The sequence below is a fragment of the Lissotriton helveticus genome, chromosome 12 (assembly GCF_964261635.1).
Source record: "Lissotriton helveticus chromosome 12, aLisHel1.1, whole genome shotgun sequence".
Taxonomy (NCBI): Eukaryota; Metazoa; Chordata; class Amphibia; order Caudata; family Salamandridae; genus Lissotriton; species Lissotriton helveticus.
In genome coordinates, this window is record NC_136073.1 from 605,044,727 (window position 1) to 605,065,954 (window position 21,228).

Consider the following 21,228-nt stretch of genomic DNA (forward strand, 5'->3'; position numbering starts at 1 on the left):
CCCCCCCCCCCTTCAACCCATAACTTCTCTTGAATAGACGTGTTCTTGGCATACATAACAACTTGGTCATACACTAGTTCATCATGCAGTTTCCCGAATCTGCACATTGCCGTTTTTTTTAAAGCTGGAACATAGTCTTCAATACCTTTGTGCTTTTTTTGATTCCTCTGAAAAAATGTGTCTTGTAACTGATATACACACAGTGACAGTGAAGTGAACATCAAGATCCAAAATTGCACATTTGAATACATCCATATCACCTCCATTCCATTCAGGTTTCTGAAATTGATTGTATATATGTGGCCCTTCAGGACCCAAGAAATACATAAGAATCCTTTTTTTTCTCTCTGCTATGAAGGAATCACTAATGTCTTCCATATTGGAAATGTAGTTCAGGAAGTACTCCTTCCATTCCTTCCATTGGAGAGCAAGTTCCCCAGGAGTTTCCAAAACCTCTTTTGGTGACCTCAAGTGTACTGGGTGCCCACTCCCATTATCCCCATTGTCTGCTGCAACCAAAGCTTCAGTGGAGGGCATGCTCCCAGAAAAAAACACAACACAGAAAAGTAATGTTACCTAAAAAGTTTGTTCATATTAACCTGCATACATCACTGTTTAAACAGTAACAATAACGTGCACTTCTGTTGGTAATGGCCATGAGAAAATGTATTGCCTCACTTATCCTTCCAATCCTGCCACAGTATGTCGTTCTGATTCCTTGGGTTGGTTGGTGGGCGAAGGTTTTCATTAAAAACAAATGTTTTTTTCTAGCACATGAACATTTAGCTTCCTTGTGGGAGCTAGTTCTTCTTGATTTTGTCTATATCTACCAGGGGACGTGAACTAGCCCCCACGGACTTTCGGTCCTCTCTCTCTTTTTGATAAATACGTACGTTCTGATTCCTTGTACATAAGCTGCAGAAATAGCAACTCCAAAAATGGTGGCCGCACATAAACATGACCTTATGTTGCGTGACCCGTGTTGCCTGGTGCACATTGCAGTCTTCCACTGTAAACGTCATAATGACTATGTGGTGTGTTCTTACTTCCATGTTCCAATAAAGTTTTATTCATATATTCTGTTACCATAGTTTCTACTTCCCTATGTAATGTAGAATGTATTAGGTCATTTAGAATGCTTTTATGTCATTATTTTAAGGGAGGGCAGAAGCGGTTGGAGTTGGTGGTTACTGGATGTCTTACTGCAATGCACCAGTGGGTCTTTTATTGGTTTGTTAATAAAACATATTTTTCTACAAGTTACCAACTCCAGCGCCTCTTTACAATGGTGACGCGTGGTTTCTACTGACCCACTGTGCAATTTCTTTTTTCCTGACTTCATCTTAAATATTTTTTATTCATTTGGACGCCTCGATTTCTACAATCTTAAAGCATTACTTTGAGAGGATTTCGCTATCTGAGTGTAACTACATGGTCTTTAGAAACCCACATTACGTGAAATTTGCCGGAATCAAGGTACTGTGTTTAACAATTTCTTACCATTGGTGGCTGAGAGGCGCTTCTCGTGTGTTATTTGAATTGCAAGTGCGCTTGAGCAGATTTCTCGCGTGCTTCAGGAATCTCTGGCTGAAGCTTCTGTGTGACGTCTGCAGTTATTACGCTGTCACGCTCTTCTTCATCGGCTTGTCAGCTACACTCTGCACACGTAAGCCACGCCTTGGCGGCCATATTGGATTCCTGGAAAAATAGTTATCGGAGCTGTTTTAAGGCTGGTTTTGATTAGTTATATTTCATTGCATTGCAATACCTCACGCGGTGCAGCTTAAAGCTCAGTCGAGTGCACTTCAGTGATGTGCACACTATTTAAAGTGTTTTATACAGCGTTTTAGTGCATTTCAGTGATGTGCACATTATTTACTGTGTATTTTTCTGCTTTACTACGTGCATGTCAGTGATGTGCATACATTGATTTTGTTCAATGTAACTCTCTACAGGAATACCCACTTGACAGTTTATGGAAAGTCTTTCATCTATTTTCCTCTTCAATTGTGCGTATATTTCAGTGATGTGCACACTTTAAAAATAAATATTAATTTGTTTTGTTAAGTGCACACTTTGGAAAGGAGGTATAATTTGCTGCACTCTACAGAGACGTGCACACTATTTATTATAATTCATTTACAGAGAGTCAGGTTATAATGGCTGGTTCAAAATTGTGTAATCAACCTGACATTTTTTTACAAGTTCCTGGAAAACCCAAATTGATATGGAAAAAGTGGTTTGATACTTTTGAGAACTACCTATTAGGTATTGATGGTGTCAAGTTTTCGTCTTAGAGGAAAAAAGCTATTTTATTTAGTTTTTTACGTACAGCGGCCATTGACATATTTAAAAACGTAATTCCTATAGTTGGTCAAGGTGAAGGATGGGACGTCCACAAAGAAACAACAGCGAGATTACAAAAACAGTTTGTAGATGAGCCTAGTGCAATGATAGAATGACAACAAAAGGAAGCAACATGTGGATGAGTCCATTGAAGACTATGTTGCTGCACTTAGAGTCTTAGCACCGAATTGTGATTTTGGAGCTATTATTGATTATTGTATAAGGGATTAATTTGTTTTTAATTGTGAGTCCAAGAAAGTTCAGGAAAGATTATTAACTTGTTGAAACCCTACATTAGCTAAAGTTCTAGATATCGCTAAAGGCATTGAGAGATCTATTCAATCAGCCAGAGCTATTTCCAATGAGGAACGTAATACTTCTTCTAATGTGTGTGCCATTCAACCTGTTCAAAGACCATTTAAACCAGGAGGTATTAAAGGTAGTAAAATAAGTTGTTTTAGATGTGGATCGAAGACGCATCTTGCTAATTTTCCTGATTGTCCTGCTTTAAAAAGAAAATGTTTAAAACGTAATAAGTATCTTAATTTTCAAAGTTTATGCAAATCCATAAGAACTCCTTCTAAGATTTCTGTAAATTCTGTTTCAAATGTTCAAGAGGATTTGGATAACTTACTCTTAACATTGTATGATCCTTTTTCAGAATGGTCTATAAACAATGTTAATCTACCTTTTAAAGCACCTTTGGGTATTGTTCACATTGGAAAAGTAAGTTTAGATGTCATGGCAGATTCACGGTCACCTATTACTGTTCTATCTGATGTTCTTTTCTAGGGAAGATTGGACTGATGTTGATCTTAAACAGACAGATATCAATCCCAAAGCTTTTGTCAATTTTGACATCAAAATGTTGGGGTACTTTGAAGACAGTCTAGAATTTAAAGAAAGGACATTTTTACAAAAATATATGTAACTTTGCATGGAAAGAATATGTTTTGGTGGTATGACCTAGACAAATTGGGAGTTATGTTGTGTCCAGGTACAGATTCTCCTATTAGATTAAGAGATATTTCTGTTAACTCAATCATGATGGAAGATTCAAATGTTGAATGTATTCTTGCTACACATAATGCTGTCTTTCAAAATGAGGTGGGTCAAGTAAAAGGTTTTACTCACAGGATTAAGCTTAAAGAAGGAGCCATTACAGTTCAACATAAAGTACGAATGGTTCCGTTGAGTGTACCTGAACATTTGAAGTCACATTTGGATGATTTGGTGGCTGAAGGTATAATTGAACCTACTGATAGTTCAGAATGGATTTCAGCTATCGTGATCGCACTTAAAAAAAATAATGATTTGTGACTGTGTGTGGATCTTAGGTCTTTGAACAAAAATATTTTTGCTGAAACCTATACCCTACCCAGAATGCAAGAATTATTAGCTGCTGTTAATGATGCTAAGTACTTTTCTATCATTGATTTGAAATGACTTATCATCAGGTGCTTCTTGATGATTCTTCTAAAGATTTGACAGCTTTTGTTACACCATTTGGTGTTTATAGATTTTTAAGACTTCCATTTGGCCTGGCATCAGCGGCCAGTGTTTATCAAAAAGTTATTGAGGCTCTTTTTCAAGGTCTTAAAGGTGTACAGTTGTTTCAAGACGACATTTACATTTTTGCAAAAGCCTGTGAAGAACATGACAATATTTTGGAGACTGTGTTAAATATCCTAGAAACTAAAGGTATGACAGTCAGCAAAGACAAGTGTAAATTTCTGGTTGAAGAGATTGACTATTAAGGTCACAAAATTTCAAGCCGTCGTATTTTTCCCAAAGAAGATTTGGTGAGTGCTTTGGATAATGTAAGTAAACCCTATGATAAAGACTCCCTACTTTTTTTAGGACTAGGGGAATACTATGCTAGATTTGTCAAAGGATATGCCTTGGTAGTCGAGCCTTTCAGGCAATTGCTAAAAAAAGGAACAACTTCTGTCTGGACACAGGTACATGATGAGGCGTTCAATCAGGTTAAGAGACTTATTGTGCAGGCACCAGGTCTCAACACTTTTGATCCTAATGGTAAGTCATTTGTCACGGTTGATGCCAGTCCTATAGATTTAGGTGCGGTGTTCACTCAGTTGGTTAATGACAAAGAGAGAGTCATTTATTTCATTTCTAGAGGGATTAGAGGAGCTGTGGAATACTACAGCACTATTGAAAAAGAGGCTCTTGCATGTGTGTGGGCTGTGGAAAAATGTAAAGAAAAATTGTGGGGTCGTCCTTTTGTTCTTGTTACAGATCACAAACCCTTGGTATACCAGCCAGTCAGTCAAAAATACTTTATTCGGTTCATAGCAAAAACCATAAAAGTATACAAACATCAAGAATCAGGCCCAGAATACAGTGCAAAATTTAAAGAACCATCAATACTTTAAAATACAATAATATACAATAAAATATCGTCCATTGGCAAACATTTTTGAGACAGGGGGACACAAAGCAGAACAAAACGTTCCGCAACAGTTTCTAAAATTCACTATTTACAAGGTGTCCATTCGATTATTTTCCTTAGTCTCATGGCTACGGTCAAATAATTCGCTACATTAAAAATTTCCCAAACGTTAGACAATAGCTGAAGGTACATAAGGGCCGGTTTAACTTGTCTAAACCCTTTATCTTTGACTAGGGGTCAAATGAACTTTTTCCTTATTGAGTTAAAATATTTACAGAAAAACATAAAGTGCGTAGTATCCATAATGGAGAATCCGTCACAAGGGCAGATCTCCAGGTCTATTGGCCTAGTCCACCCTGGACGATCAGTAAGAAGGAGGTGAAATGTATTCAACCTGAACTTGGTCAGCAGGAATCTGTGATTGGCACTGTTGACCACTCTCAGGTATAATTCAAACTCACTGGAATTTAATATCAGCTGGGGAGCCCTTACAGTTGGTTTGGTCAATTCCGTTTCTTCTCTGTCGAAACCCGTTCTGCGGTTATATGTATCTTTTACCCATTTCACATGCCCCTTAACTAGGTTAGATGGCTGATCAAACAGTTCTGGGTGCCCTAATACAACAGATCATTTTTTAACATAGTTCAGCCATGGGATGGAATTACTATACTCAAGGGCTAAACAATCCCTCAGAACCTCATGATTTAATTCCAATTCGGGATTCAACCATACCGCAATCCATTTTAAAAGTGGAGTTATAGCTATACAATCTTCCAGATAGTCCACCCCGCATTCTTGGTGAACAATGTAACCAGGGGTCGATTGGGGGACCGATAAGATGGTCTTCAATAATTAACATCTTTACATTTTTAAAGCCCCATAAGTCTGCCCCATACATAGCTAGAGAAATACATTTGGCTTTATAAACATTCAAAACAGCCTGTAATGGTTTTACTCCTATTTTCCGTGAAAAGGCAAGTACGGCCAGAGTAGACCTTGCAAACACATAACGTTTAGCAGCCAGTTGGGGCAACCATGTGGAGTTATCATCAAAAATGACCCCTAGGTAAGAGAATCTCAATGCAGGGTCTTCATTTTATTGCCATTCTTACCCACAGCCATTACATGTGACTTTGAAAAGTTAACACTAAGGTCTAAGACTTTCATAAAATCATAAAATGAGTTTAAAAGTCGTTGTAACCCTACTGCTGTGCGGGCTAAAAGAGCGGCATCGTCCGCATAAAGTAATGCCGGTATGAAAAACTTGCCTGCTCTCGGTATGTCATTGCACGCCTCCCCTAACACAGCACCCAGTTCATTGATGTAGAGGGTAAATAGTAACGGGGCCAGGATACAACCTTGCCTAACCCCATTCGTGATCCCGATCTTATTCGTGCAGTTGCCCTGACGATCATATCTGACTGTGGCCATGAGGTCCCTATGCAAATCTGCTAGGAAATACACAATGTTTTCATCAATGCCTAGCTTTAGAAGCAATCCCCATAATTTGGACCTGTTCACTCGGTCAAAGGCCGAGGACAGGTCCATGAATGCTATGTAGAGCGTGCCTCTTTTGGCAATTGTATATTTCCCAATTTATAATATGGAGATTGAGGCTTTGGTCTATAGTGCCTCGCCCCTTCCTAAAGCCAAATTGCAAGGCAGAAAGAGAATTTGTTTCTTCCAATTTATCTATGAGTTTACTTAGGACCACCCGGCCTAAGACTTTCACTGCGGAATCAATAAGGGAGATCGGGCGATAATTACTAGGTTCGCCTCTGTTACCTTTTTTAAAAATCGGTACAATGACTGATTCAGACCAAGTAGCCGGAATGCCAGATTTACATACTCTATTAAAAACATTAGATAAAACTTTGGACCATAGCTTGACATCTGCTTTAAAAAGTTCGGCAGGGACACCATCGGGACCTGGAGCCTTATTACTGGTCATTTTCCCGATTGCTTCTGCCACCTCCGCCTCAGTAACCAATAAAGTATACGAATGCCGAGTAGGGGTGGATAAATCCTCCTCCCCTATGTTTACCCCTTCATAGACTGATTTAAAATGAGAGAGCCACTCCTGTTCCTGGATACCACAATCCAATTGATTGTTACATGGATCGTTAAAATAAGGTTTATTGACAACAGACCAGAATTTGGCGCTATTCTTTAGTACATCAATGGAGGTTAATTCTTCCCAGGCGTCTGCCCTAATTTCTTTTATTCTGGCTTCCACAACACTTTTGTAAATTTTCCTTAAAGAAGCCACAAGAGATCTGTCAACAGGTTTACATTTCAGGGCAGTCCTTAATTTTTGATTGGCTTGTGAACAGTTACGATCGAACCACCCCACTCCCCCGAAGTCCTTTGCTTTGCCCGGACGTTTAAGATCCGCAGCTACCTGAGTACAGATTATTAGATAAGCATCTAAAACCTCCAGGTACTTTTGTGAGAACTTTGTCGCATTCATCATCAACTTGAATTAAGTAAATTCTACCATCTTTAAGCCAATCTTAAGTACAAGTATTGTGGATGTTTGTCGTTTGTGGGCTTGTGTTAAGTCTTTATAAAGAATACTGATTTTTATAAAACCTGTGTGGTGTCCATCTGTAGTGTTTTTACTGTATTACTGTGTGTATTCACAAATGCTTAACACACTGCCTCTGAGATAAGCCTGTCTGCTCAAGCCAAGCTACCAAGGGGGTGAGCAGGGGTGATCCAGTAGTGCAATCCCCTTTCCCTGACTTAGCAGCAAGGGTCCCTATTTGGTCAAAGGTGTATACCATTGCCAACTAAAGACCCCCAGTTCTAACATAGGGTCAATGTAGTGACGTGTTGTAAGGCTAGCGTGGTTCCATCATACATACATCCTCTTTTCATGTTGTAAACTGCTGCCACACTCATCAGTAAAACTTCCCACCACACAATACTTATTCCATGGATCTTGATCAGCTTCTGTGAGCCGCAATGGCATGCAACTTAAGTAATCAGCCGTTACATTTTTGCTGCCTGGAACATATTGCATTTCATATACAAAAATCCTGAAATCTCATTGATGATCGTGCAATTCTTGCCAATGCCATTGACAACTCCCCCGTGGTTGCTAACTTAGTTAAGGGCTAATGATGTGATCATAATATAAATTTCCTTCCCCAAGAAGCTTCAGAAAATGATCCTTCTCCTACACGCATGCCAACGTCTCGCTCTCAATCACAGAATATTTTCCTCCTTAGGTGATAAGGAATTGGATGCAAATGCAACCACCACCTCTTTGCCCTATACAGATTTTTGGGTTAACACACTGCTTAACCCTGTACCACTGGCACTGTACCACAAATGTATCTGCAGGAGGATCAAATCCTTGTAGCATGGGGGGGATTGCTAATAGCACGCAACTTTGTTTTTCTTTAATAATCTCATTCCATGGATTTTTGTGAAATGTTTTTCACACATTTTCTGTAAAATTCAGCCAAACCAATGAATGGCCGGAGTCCATCCTTCTATTTTGGCGATGGTGCATTTATTTTGGCCTCTGCCAATATTATTTTGGGATTTATTACTGGATTGGTAATCTCATGAGCCAAAAATGTAACTCGTTTCTCTGCAACCTTGCACTTCGTACTCTCTGGGGACAATCCTTTCTCTCGAAGAATACACTGCCCTTCCTGTAGGATGACATCCATATGTTGTTTGTTCTTCCCCATCACCAGGATGTCATCCTGAAAGAATGTAACCTCTGGCAAATCTCCAAACAACTGTGACGTAAGCCACTAAAATCGAGTCTAGACAACAGGAACTGGTCCACCAAAATGTTACCATTCAACCACCTCAACTCAACAAAAAGACGTACTTTGCCATAGCCCTCCAGGCCACAACCAATGGCTAAACCCACTGGGATGCTTCCACTGGTTCAACGATTCTCAAATCTAACAATTTCTTTAATTCTTTCTTTACTTCATCCCTAACGATGAAAGGGATGTTCCGTGCTTTGTGTACTTTAGTTGTAGCTCCCTTCTTAATCATATCTAGTGAGTAAACTTATGTTTCCCAACTTTTAATTCTGAAGGAAAATCCTGCAATACCAACTTTTTGGTATCATCCCGCTCACACACCACTAAGACCTTTTCAACGCTATTAGGATCCAAAATCATGCTAAGACTTTTCTGATTCTTCCACCCAAGTACTGCTTGTGCATCCTTGGTAACGTACAACCTCCATAAGGCATGTCTTTCCTTAAATCTGAAGATTAATTGCCTGAACCCCACCATGTTAATTCTCTCCCCTGTATAACACTCAGGAAAAATATGAGGGGGTTCCAAATGATTGCCTATTTCATTAATAAAGTACTTTTCCCATACACTCTCAACAATGATTGTATACGGGGACTCTAAGTCTGCCGCTACCTGTAAGGAAACCCCACCAAATAAGACCCAACATAATGGCTTAGTTGTTCCCTTATCAGTGATTTTTAACACTACTTGCTCTCGTCTTATGCTTCTCATGCCCTAATCACTCGTATCCAAGGAATCATCCTCCTCACACTCTTTCAATCACGCTACTTTGGTCATATTATTTTTTCTTCTCGTACATACTCTGACATAATGCCCTACTGTGGCACACTCTAAACATTTAACAGTTTTAGCAGGGCAACTGCCAAACTTATCCAAGTGTGACATACCCCCACAACGAAAACACACAATGTTAACATTCCATGCATGTTCCATATTATCTCCTTTTTTCTATCCTTCCTCTGTTCATTGAAATGCCCACTCGTCAGTCCACTCTGTTGCTTTCCATCGGATATTTTACCAAAAGAGTCACTGGCTTTCTTTTCCTGAGATAACGTAGCTTTGGCACAATTCTGTCTTCTTCACCATTGCTATAATATCTTTCGGATTGCCCCCCCCCTTCAACCCATAACTTCTCTTGAATAGACGTGTTCTTGGCATACATAACAACTTGGTCATACACTAGTTCATCATGCAGTTTCCCGAATCTGCACATTGCCGTTTTTTTTAAAGCTGGAACATAGTCTTCAATACCTTTGTGCTTTTTTTGATTCCTCTGAAAAAATGTGTCTTGTAACTGATATACACACAGTGACAGTGAAGTGAACATCAAGATCCAAAATTGCACATTTGAATACATCCATATCACCTCCATTCCATTCAGGTTTCTGAAATTGATTGTATATATGTGGCCCTTCAGGACCCAAGAAATACATAGGAATCCTTTTTTTTCTCTCTGCTATGAAGGAATCACTAATGTCTTCCATATTGGAAATGTAGTTCAGGAAGTACTCCTTCCATTCCTTCCATTGGAGAGCAAGTTCCCCAGGAGTTTCCAAAACCTCTTTTGGTGACCTCAAGTGTACTGGGTGCCCACTCCCATTATCCCCATTGTCTGCTGCAACCAAAGCTTCAGTGGAGGGCATGCTCCCAGAAAAAAACACAACACAGAAAAGTAATGTTACCTAAAAAGTTTGTTCATATTAACCTGCATACATCACTGTTTAAACAGTAACAATAACGTGCACTTCTGTTGGTAATGGCCATGAGAAAATGTATTGCCTCACTTATCCTTCCAATCCTGCCACAGTATGTCGTTCTGATTCCTTGGGTTGGTTGGTGGGCGAAGGTTTTCATTAAAAACAAATGTTTTTTTCTAGAACATGAACATTTAGCTTCCTTGTGGGAGCTAGTTCTTCTTGATTTTGTCTATATCTACCAGGGGACGTGAACTAGCCCCCACGGACTTTCGGTCCTCTCTCTCTTTTTGATAAATACGTACGTTCTGATTCCTTGTACATAAGCTGCAGAAATAGCAACTCCAAAAATGGTGGCCGCACATAAACATGACCTTATGTTGCGTGACCCGTGTTGCCTGGTGCACATTGCAGTCTTCCACTGTAAACGTCATAATGACTATGTGGTGTGTTCTTACTTCCATGTTCCAATAAAGTTTTATTCATATATTCTGTTACCATAGTTTCTACTTCCCTATGTAATGTAGAATGTATTAGGTCATTTAGAATGCTTTTATGTCATTATTTTAAGGGAGGGCAGAAGCGGTTGGAGTTGGTGGTTACTGGATGTCTTACTGCAATGCACCAGTGGGTCTTTTATTGGTTTGTTAATAAAACATATTTTTCTACAACTTACCAACTCCAGCGCCTCTTTACAATGGTGACGCGTGGTTTCTACTGACCCACTGTGCAATTTCTTTTTTCCTGACTTCATCTTAAATATTTTTTATTCATTTGGACGCCTCGATTTCTACAATCTTAAAGCATTACTTTGAGAGGATTTCGCTATCTGAGTGTAACTACATGGTCTTTAGAAACCCACATTACGTGAAATTTGCCGGAATCAAGGTACTGTGTTTAACAATTTCTTACCATTGGTGGCTGAGAGGCGCTTCTCGTGTGTTATTTGAATTGCAAGTGCGCTTGAGCAGATTTCTCGCGTGCTTCAGGAATCTCTGGCTGAAGCTTCTGTGTGACGTCTGCAGTTATTACGCTGTCACGCTCTTCTTCATCGGCTTGTCAGCTACACTCTGCACACGTAAGCCACGCCTTGGCGGCCATATTGGATTCCTGGAAAAATAGTTATCGGAGCTGTTTTAAGGCTGGTTTTGATTAGTTATATTTCATTGCATTGCAATACCTCACGCGGTGCAGCTTAAAGCTCAGTCGAGTGCACTTCAGTGATGTGCACACTATTTAAAGTGTTTTATACAGCGTTTTAGTGCATTTCAGTGATGTGCACATTATTTACTGTGTATTTTTCTGCTGTACTACGTGCATGTCAGTGATGTGCATAAATTGATTTTGTTCAATGTAACTCTCTACAGGAATACCCACTTGACAGTTTATGGAAAGTCTTTCATCTATTTTCCTCTTCAATTGTGCGTATATTTCAGTGATGTGCACACTTTAAAAATAAATATTAATTTGTTTTGTTAAGTGCACACTTTGGAAAGGAGGTATAATTTGCTGCACTCTACAGTGACGTGCACACTATTTATTATAATTCATTTACAGAGAGTCAGGTTATAATGGCTGGTTCAAAATTGTGTAATCAACCTGACATTTTTTTACAAGTTCCTGGAAAACCCAAATTGATATGGAAAAAGTGGTTTGATACTTTTGAGAACTACCTATTAGGTATTGATGGTGTCAAGTTTTCGTCTTAGAGGAAAAAAGCTATTTTATTTAGTTTTTTACGTACAGCGGCCATTGACATATTTAAAAACGTAATTCCTATAGTTGGTCAAGGTGAAGGATGGGACGTCCACAAAGAAACAACAGCGAGATTACAAAAACAGTTTGTAGATGAGCCTAGTGCAATGATAGAATGACAACAAAAGGAGGCAACATGTGGATGAGTCCATTGAAGACTATGTTGCTGCACTTAGAGTCTTAGCACCGAATTGTGATTTTGGAGCTATTATTGATTATTGTATAAGGGATTAATTTGTTTTTAATTGTGAGTCCAAGAAAGTTCAGGAAAGATTATTAACTTGTTGAAACCCTACATTAGCTAAAGTTCTAGATATCGCTAAAGGCATTGAGAGATCTATTCAATCAGCCAGAGCTATTTCCAATGAGGAACGTAATACTTCTTCTAATGTGTGTGCCATTCAACCTGTTCAAAGACCATTTAAACCAGGAGGTATTAAAGGTAGTAAAATAAGTTGTTTTAGATGTGGATCGAAGACGCATCTTGCTAATTTTCCTGATTGTCCTGCTTTAAAAAGAAAATGTTTAAAACGTAATAAGTATCTTAATTTTCAAAGTTTATGCAAATCCATAAGAACTCCTTCTAAGATTTCTGTAAATTCTGTTTCAAATGTTCAAGAGGATTTGGATAACTTACTCTTAACATTGTATGATCCTTTTTCAGAATGGTCTATAAACAATGTTAATCTACCTTTTAAAGCACCTTTGGGTATTGTTCACATTGGAAAAGTAAGTTTAGATGTCATGGCAGATTCACGGTCACCTATTACTGTTCTATCTGATGTTTTTTTCTAGGGAAGATTGGACTGATGTTGTTCTTAAACAGACAGATATCAATCCCAAAGCTTTTGTCAATTTTGACATCAAAATGTTGGGGTACTTTGAAGACAGTCTAGAATTTAAAGAAAGGACATTTTTACAAAAATATATGTAACTTTGCATGGAAAGAATATGTTTTGGTGGTATGACCTAGACAAATTGGGAGTTATGTTGTGTCCAGGTACAGATTCTCCTATTAGATTAAGAGATATTTCTGTTAACTCAATCATGATGGAAGATTCAAATGTTGAATGTATTCTTGCTACACATAATGCTGTCTTTCAAAATGAGGTGGGTCAAGTAAAAGGTTTTACTCACAGGATTAAGCTTAAAGAAGGAGCCATTACAGTTCAACATAAAGTACGAATGGTTCCGTTGAGTGTACCTGAACATTTGAAGTCACATTTGGATGATTTGGTGGCTGAAGGTATAATTGAACCTACTGATAGTTCAGAATGGATTTCAGCTATCGTGATCGCACTTAAAAAAAATAATGATTTGTGACTGTGTGTGGATCTTAGGTCTTTGAACAAAAATATTTTTGTTGAAACCTATACCCTACCCAGAATGCAAGAATTATTAGCTGCTGTCAATGATGCTAAGTACTTTTCTATCATTGATTTGAAATGACTTATCATCAGGTGCTTCTTGATGATTCTTCTAAAGATTTGACAGCTTTTGTTACACCATTTGGTGTTTATAGATTTTTAAGACTTCCATTTGGCCTGGCATCAGCGGCCAGTGTTTATCAAAAAGTTATTGAGGCTCTTTTTCAAGGTCTTAAAGGTGTACAGTTGTTTCAAGACGACATTTAAATTTTTGCAAAAGCCTGTGAAGAACATGACAATATTTTGGAGACTGTGTTAAATATCCTAGAAACTAAAGGTATGACAGTCAGCAAAGACAAGTGTAAATTTCTGGTTGAAGAGATTGACTATTAAGGTCACAAAATTTCAAGCCGTCGTATTTTTCCCAAAGAAGATTTGGTGAGTGCTTTGGATAATGTAAGTAAACCCTATGATAAAGACTCCCTACTTTTTTTAGGACTAGGGGAATACTATGCTAGATTTGTCAAAGGATATGCCTTGGTAGTCGAGCCTTTAAGGCAATTGCTAAAAAAAGGAACAACTTCTGTCTGGACACAGGTACATGATGAGGCGTTCAATCAGGTTAAGAGACTTATTGTGCAGGCACCAGGTCTCAACACTTTTGATCCTAATGGTAAGTCATTTGTCACGGTTGATGCCAGTCCTATAGATTTAGGTGCGGTGTTCACTCAGTTGGTTAATGACAAAGAGAGAGTCATTTATTTCATTTCTAGAGGGATTAGAGGAGCTGTGGAATACTACAGCACTATTGAAAAAGAGGCTCTTGCATGTGTGTGGGCTGTGGAAAAATGTAAAGAAAAATTGTGGGGTCGTCCTTTTGTTCTTGTTACAGATCACAAACCCTTGGTATACCAGCCAGTCAGTCAAAAATACTTTATTCGGTTCATAGCAAAAACCATAAAAGTATACAAACATCAAGAATCAGGCCCAGAATACAGTGCAAAATTTAAAGAACCATCAATACTTTAAAATACAATAATATACAATAAAATATTGTCCATTGGCAAACATTTTTGAGACAGGGGGACACAAAGCAGAACAAAACGTTCCGCGACAGTTTCTAAAATTCACTATTTACAAGGTGTCCATTCGATTATTTTCCTTAGTCTCATGGCTACGGTCAAATAATTCGCTACATTAAAAATTTCCCAAACGTTAGACAATAGCTGAAGGTACATAAGGGCCGGTTTAACTTGTCTAAACCCTTTATCTTTGACTAGGGGTCAAATGAACTTTTTCCTTATTGAGTTAAAATATTTACAGAAAAACATAAAGTGCGTAGTATCCATAATGGAGAATCCGTCACAAGGGCAGATCTCCAGGTCTATTGGCCTAGTCCACCCTGGACGATCAGTAAGAAGGAGGTGAAATGTATTCAACCTGAACTTGGTCAGCAGGAATCTGTGATTGGCACTGTTGACCACTCTCAGGTATAATTCTAACTCACTGGAATTTAATATCAGCTGGGGAGCCCTTACAGTTGGTTTGGTCAATTCCGTTTCTTCTCTGTCGAAACCCGTTCTGCGGTTATATGTATCTTTTACCCATTTCACATGCCCCTTAACTAGGTTAGATGGCTGATCAAACAGTTCTGGGTGCCCTAATACAACAGATCATTTTTTAACATAGTTCAGCCATGGGATGGAATTACTATACTCAAGGGCTAAACAATCCCTCAGAACCTCATGATTTAATTCCAATTCGGGATTCAACCATACCGCAATCCATTTTAAAAGTGGAGTTATAGCTATACAATCTTCCAGATAGTCCACCCCGCATTCTTGGTGAACAATGTAACCAGGGGTCGATTGGGGGACCGATAAGATGGTCTTCAATAATTAACATCTTTACATTTTTAAAGCCCCATAAGTCTGCCCCATACATAGCTAGAGAAATACATTTGGCTTTATAAACATTCAAAACAGCCTGTAATGGTTTTACTCCTATTTTCCGTGAAAAGGCAAGTACGGCCAGAGTAGACCTTGCAAACACATAACGTTTAGCAGCCAGTTGGGGCAACCATGTGGAGTTATCATCAAAAATGACCCCTAGGTAAGAGAATCTCAATGCAGGGTCTTCATTTTATTGCCATTCTTACCCACAGCCATTACATGTGACTTTGAAAAGTTAACACTAAGGTCTAAGACTTTCATAAAATCATAAAATGAGTTTAAAAGTCGTTGTAACCCTACTGCTGTGCGGGCTAAAAGAGCGGCATCGTCCGCATAAAGTAATGCCGGTATGAAAAACTTGCCTGCTCTCGGTATGTCATTGCACGCCTCCCCTAACACAGCACCCAGTTCATTGATGTAGAGGGTAAATAGTAACGGGGCCAGGATACAACCTTGCCTAACCCCATTCGTGATCCCGATCTTATTCGTGCAGTTGCCCTGACGATCATATCTGACTGTGGCCATGAGGTCCCTATGCAAATCTGCTAGGAAATACACAATGTTTTCATCAATGCCTAGCTTTAGAAGCAATCCCCATAATTTGGACCTGTTCACTCGGTCAAAGGCCGAGGACAGGTCCATGAATGCTATGTAGAGCGTGCCTCTTTTGGCAATTGTATATTTCCCAATTTATAATTGGAGATTGAGGCTTTGGTCTATAGTGCCTCGCCCCTTCCTAAAGCCAAATTGCAAGGCAGAAAGAGAATTTGTTTCTTCCAATTTATCTATGAGTTTACTTAGGACCACCCGGCCTAAGACTTTCACTGCGGAATCAATAAGGGAGATCGGGCGATAATTACTAGGTTCGCCTCTGTTACCTTTTTTAAAAATCGGTACAATGACTGATTCAGACCAAGTAGCCGGAATGCCAGATTTACATACTCTATTAAAAACATTAGATAAAACTTTGGACCATAGCTTGACATCTGCTTTAAAAAGTTCGGCAGGGACACCATCGGGACCTGGAGCCTTATTACTGGTCATTTTCCCGATTGCTTCTGCCACCTCCGCCTCAGTAACCAATAAAGTATACGAATGCCGAGTAGGGGTGGATAAATCCTCCTCCCCTATGTTTACCCCTTCATAGACTGATTTAAAATGAGAGAGCCACTCCTGTTCCTGGATACCACAATCCAATTGATTGTTACATGGATCGTTAAAATAAGGTTTATTGACAACAGACCAGAATTTGGCGCTATTCTTTAGTACATCAATGGAGGTTAATTCTTCCCAGGCGTCTGCCCTAATTTCTTTTATTCTGGCTTCCACAACACTTTTGTAAATTTTCCTTAAAGAAGCCACAAGAGATCTGTCAACAGGTTTACATTTCAGGGCAGTCCTTAATTTTTGATTGGCTTGTGAACAGTTACGATCGAACCACCCCACTCCCCCGAAGTCCTTTGCTTTGCCCGGACGTTTAAGATCCGCAGCTACCTGAGTACAGATTATTAGATAAGCATCTAAAACCTCCAGGTACTTTTGTGAGAACTTTGTCGCATTCATCATCAACTTGAATTAAGTAAATTCTACCATCTTTAAGCCAATCTTAAGTACAAGTATTGTGGATGTTTGTCGTTTGTGGGCTTGTGTTAAGTCTTTATAAAGAATACTGATTTTTATAAAACCTGTGTGGTGTCCATCTGTAGTGTTTTTACTGTATTACTGTGTGTATTCACACATGCTTAACACACTGCCTCTGAGATAAGCCTGTCTGCTCAAGCCAAGCTACCAAGGGGGTGAGCAGGGGTGATCCAGTAGTGCAATCCCCTTTCCCTGACTTAGCAGCAAGGGTCCCTATTTGGTCAAAGGTGTATACCATTGCCAACTAAAGACCCCCAGTTCTAACATAGGGTCAATGTAGTGACGTGTTGTAAGGCTAGCGTGGTTCCATCATACATACATCCTCTTTTCATGTTGTAAACTGCTGCCACACTCATCAGTAAAACTTCCCACCACACAATACTTATTCCATGGATCTTGATCAGCTTCTGTGAGCCGCAATGGCATGCAACTTAAGTAATCAGCCGTTACATTTTTGCTGCCTGGAACATATTGCATTTCATATACAAAAATCCTGAAATCTCATTGATGATCGTGCAATTCTTGCCAATGCCATTGACAACTCCCCCGTGGTTGCTAACTTAGTTAAGGGCTAATGATGTGATCATAATATAAATTTCCTTCCCCAAGAAGCTTCAGAAAATGATCCTTCTCCTACACGCATGCCAACGTCTCGCTCTCAATCACAGAATATTTTCCTCCTTAGGTGATAAGGAATTGGATGCAAATGCAACCACCACCTCTTTGCCCTATACAGATTTTTGGGTTAACACACTGCTTAACCCTGTACCACTGGCACTGTACCACAAATGTATCTGCAGGAGGATCAAATCCTTGTAGCATGGGGGGGATTGCTAATAGCACGCAACTTTGTTTTTCTTTAATAATCTCATTCCATGGATTTTTGTGAAATGTTTTTCACACATTTTCTGTAAAATTCAGCCAAACCAATGAATGGCCGGAGTCCATCCTTCCATTTTGGCGATGGTGCATTTATTTTGGCCTCTGCCAATATTATTTTGGGATTTATTACTGGATTGGTAATCTCATGAGCCAAAAATGTAACTCGTTTCTCTGCAACCTTGCACTTCGTACTCTCTGGGGACAATCCTTTCTCTCGAAGAATACACTGCCCTTCCTGTAGGATGACATCCATATGTTGTTTGTTCTTCCCCATCACCAGGATGTCATCCTGAAAGAATGTAACCTCTGGCAAATCTCCAAACAACTGTGACGTAAGCCACTAAAATCGAGTCTAGACAACAGGAACTGGTCCACCAAAATGTTACCATTCAACCACCTCAACTCAACAAAAAGACGTACTTTGCCATAGCCCTCCAGGCCACAACTAATGGCTAAACCCACTGGGATGCTTCCACTGGTTCAACGATTCTCAAATCTAACAATTTCTTTAATTCTTTCTTTACTTCATCCCTAACGATGAAAGGGATGTTCCGTGCTTTGTGTACTTTAGTTGTAGCTCCCTTCTTAATCATATCTAGTGAGTAAACTTATGTTTCCCAACTTTTAATTCTGAAGGAAAATCCTGCAATACCAACTTTTTGGTATCATCCCGCTCACACACCACTAAGACCTTTTCAACGCTATTAGGATCCAAAATCATGCTAAGACTTTTCTGATTCTTCCACCCAAGTACTGCTTGTGCATCCTTGGTAACGTACAACCTCCATAAGGCATGTCTTTCCTTAAATCTGAAGATTAATTGCCTGAACCCCACCATGTTAATTCTCTCCCCTGTATAACACTCAGGAAAAATATGAGGGGGTTCCAAATGATTGCCTATTTCATTAATAAAGTACTTTTCCCATACACTCTCAACAATGATTGTATACGGGGACTCTAAGTCTGCCGCTACCTGTAAGGAAACCCCGCCAAATAAGACCCAACATAATGGCTTAGTTGTTCCCTTATCAGTGATTTTTAACACTACTTGCTCTCGTCTTATGCTTCTCATGCCCTAATCACTCGTATCCAAGGAATCATCCTCCTCACACTCTTTCAATCACGCTACTTTGGTCATATTATTTTTTCTTCTCGTACATACTCTGACATAATGCCCTACTGTGGCACACTCTAAACATTTAACAGTTTTAGCAGGGCAACTGCCAAACTTATCCAAGTGTGACATACCCCCACAACGAAAACACACAATGTTAACATTCCATGCATGTTCCATATTATCTCCTTTTTTCTATCCTTCCTCTGTTCATTGAAATGCCCACTCGTCAGTCCACTCTGTTGCTTTCCATCGGATATTTTACCAAAAGAGTCACTGGCTTTCTTTTCCTGAGATAACGTAGCTTTGGCACAATTCTGTCTTCTTCACCATTGCTATAATATCTTTCGGATTGCCCCCCCCCCTTCAACCCATAACTTCTCTTGAATAGACGTGTTCTTGGCATACATAACAACTTGGTCATACACTAGTTCATCATGCAGTTTCCCGAATCTGCACATTGCCGTTTTTTTTAAAGCTGGAACATAGTCTTCAATACCTTTGTGCTTTTTTTGATTCCTCTGAAAAAATGTGTCTTGTAACTGATATACACACAGTGACAGTGAAGTGAACATCAAGATCCAAAATTGCACATTTGAATACATCCATATCACCTCCATTCCATTCAGGTTTCTGAAATTGATTGTATATATGTGGCCCTTCAGGACCCAAGAAATACATAGGAATCCTTTTTTTTCTCTCTGCTATGAAGGAATCACTAATGTCTTCCATATTGGAAATGTAGTTCAGGAAGTACTCCTTCCATTCCTTCCATTGGAGAGCAAGTTCCCCAGGAGTTTCCAAAACCTCTTTTGGTGACCTCAAGTGTACTGGGTGCCCACTCCCATTATCCCCATTGTCTGCTGCAACCAAAGCTTCAGTGGAGGGCATGCTCCCAGAAAAAAACACAACACAGAAAAGTAATGTTACCTAAAAAGTTTGTTCATATTAACCTGCATACATCACTGTTTAAACAGTAACAATAACGTGCACTTCTGTTGGTAATGGCCATGAGAAAATGTATTGCCTCACTTATCCTTCCAATCCTGCCACAGTATGTCGTTCTGATTCCTTGGGTTGGTTGGTGGGCGAAGGTTTTCATTAAAAACAAATGTTTTTTTCTAGCACATGAACATTTAGCTTCCTTGTGGGAGCTAGTTCTTCTTGATTTTGTCTATATCTACCAGGGGACGTGAACTAGCCCCCACGGACTTTCGGTCCTCTCTCTCTTTTTGATAAATACGTACGTTCTGATTCCTTGTACATAAGCTGCAGAAATAGCAACTCCAAAAATGGTGGCCGCACATAAACATGACCTTATGTTGCGTGACCCGTGTTGCCTGGTGCACATTGCAGTCTTCCACTGTAAACGTCATAATGACTATGTGGTGTGTTCTTACTTCCATGTTCCAATAAAGTTTTATTCATATATTCTGTTACCATAGTTTCTACTTCCCTATGTAATGTAGAATGTATTAGGTCATTTAGAATGCTTTTATGTCATTATTTTAAGGGAGGGCAGAAGCGGTTGGAGTTGGTGGTTACTGGATGTCTTACTGCAATGCACCAGTGGGTCTTTTATTGGTTTGTTAATAAAACATATTTTTCTACAACTTACCAACTCCAGCGCCTCTTTACAATGGTGACGCGTGGTTTCTACTGACCCACTGTGCAATTTCTTTTTTCCTGACTTCATCTTAAATATTTTTTATTCATTTGGACGCCTCGATTTCTACAATCTTAAAGCATTACTTTGAGAGGATTTCGCTATCTGAGTGTAACTACATGGTCTTTAGAAACCCACATTACGTGAAATTTGCCGGAATCAAGGTACTGTGTTTAACAATTTCTTACCATTGGTGGCTGAGAGGCGCTTCTCGTGTGTTATTTGAATTGCAAGTGCGCTTGAGCAGATTTCTCGCGTGCTTCAGGAATCTCTGGCTGAAGCTTCTGTGTGACGTCTGCAGTTATTACGCTGTCACGCTCTTCTTCATCGGCTTGTCAGCTACACTCTGCACACGTAAGCCACGCCTTGGCGGCCATATTGGATTCCTGGAAAAATAGTTATCGGAGCTGTTTTAAGGCTGGTTTTGATTAGTTATATTTCATTGCATTGCAATACCTCACGCGGTGCAGCTTAAAGCTCAGTCGAGTGCACTTCAGTGATGTGCACACTATTTAAAGTGTTTTATACAGCGTTTTAGTGCATTTCAGTGATGTGCACATTATTTACTGTGTATTTTTCTGCTTTACTACGTGCATGTCAGTGATGTGCA

At 39.4% G+C, this 21,228-nt stretch overlaps 1 long non-coding RNA gene across 1 annotated transcript; it reads right to left on the bottom strand.

Annotated features, from left to right (window-relative positions):
* Positions 1–1,594: 1,594 nt before the first annotated feature.
* On the bottom strand, positions 1,595–20,992 carry LOC144798740 (uncharacterized). Its single transcript, XR_013603634.1, has 3 exons — positions 20,807–20,992; positions 11,154–11,351; positions 1,595–1,698 (listed from the first exon to the last, which is right to left on the bottom strand). It is a non-coding gene; the product is annotated as an uncharacterized LOC144798740 (long non-coding RNA).
* Between the last annotated feature and the right edge of the window lie 236 nt (positions 20,993–21,228).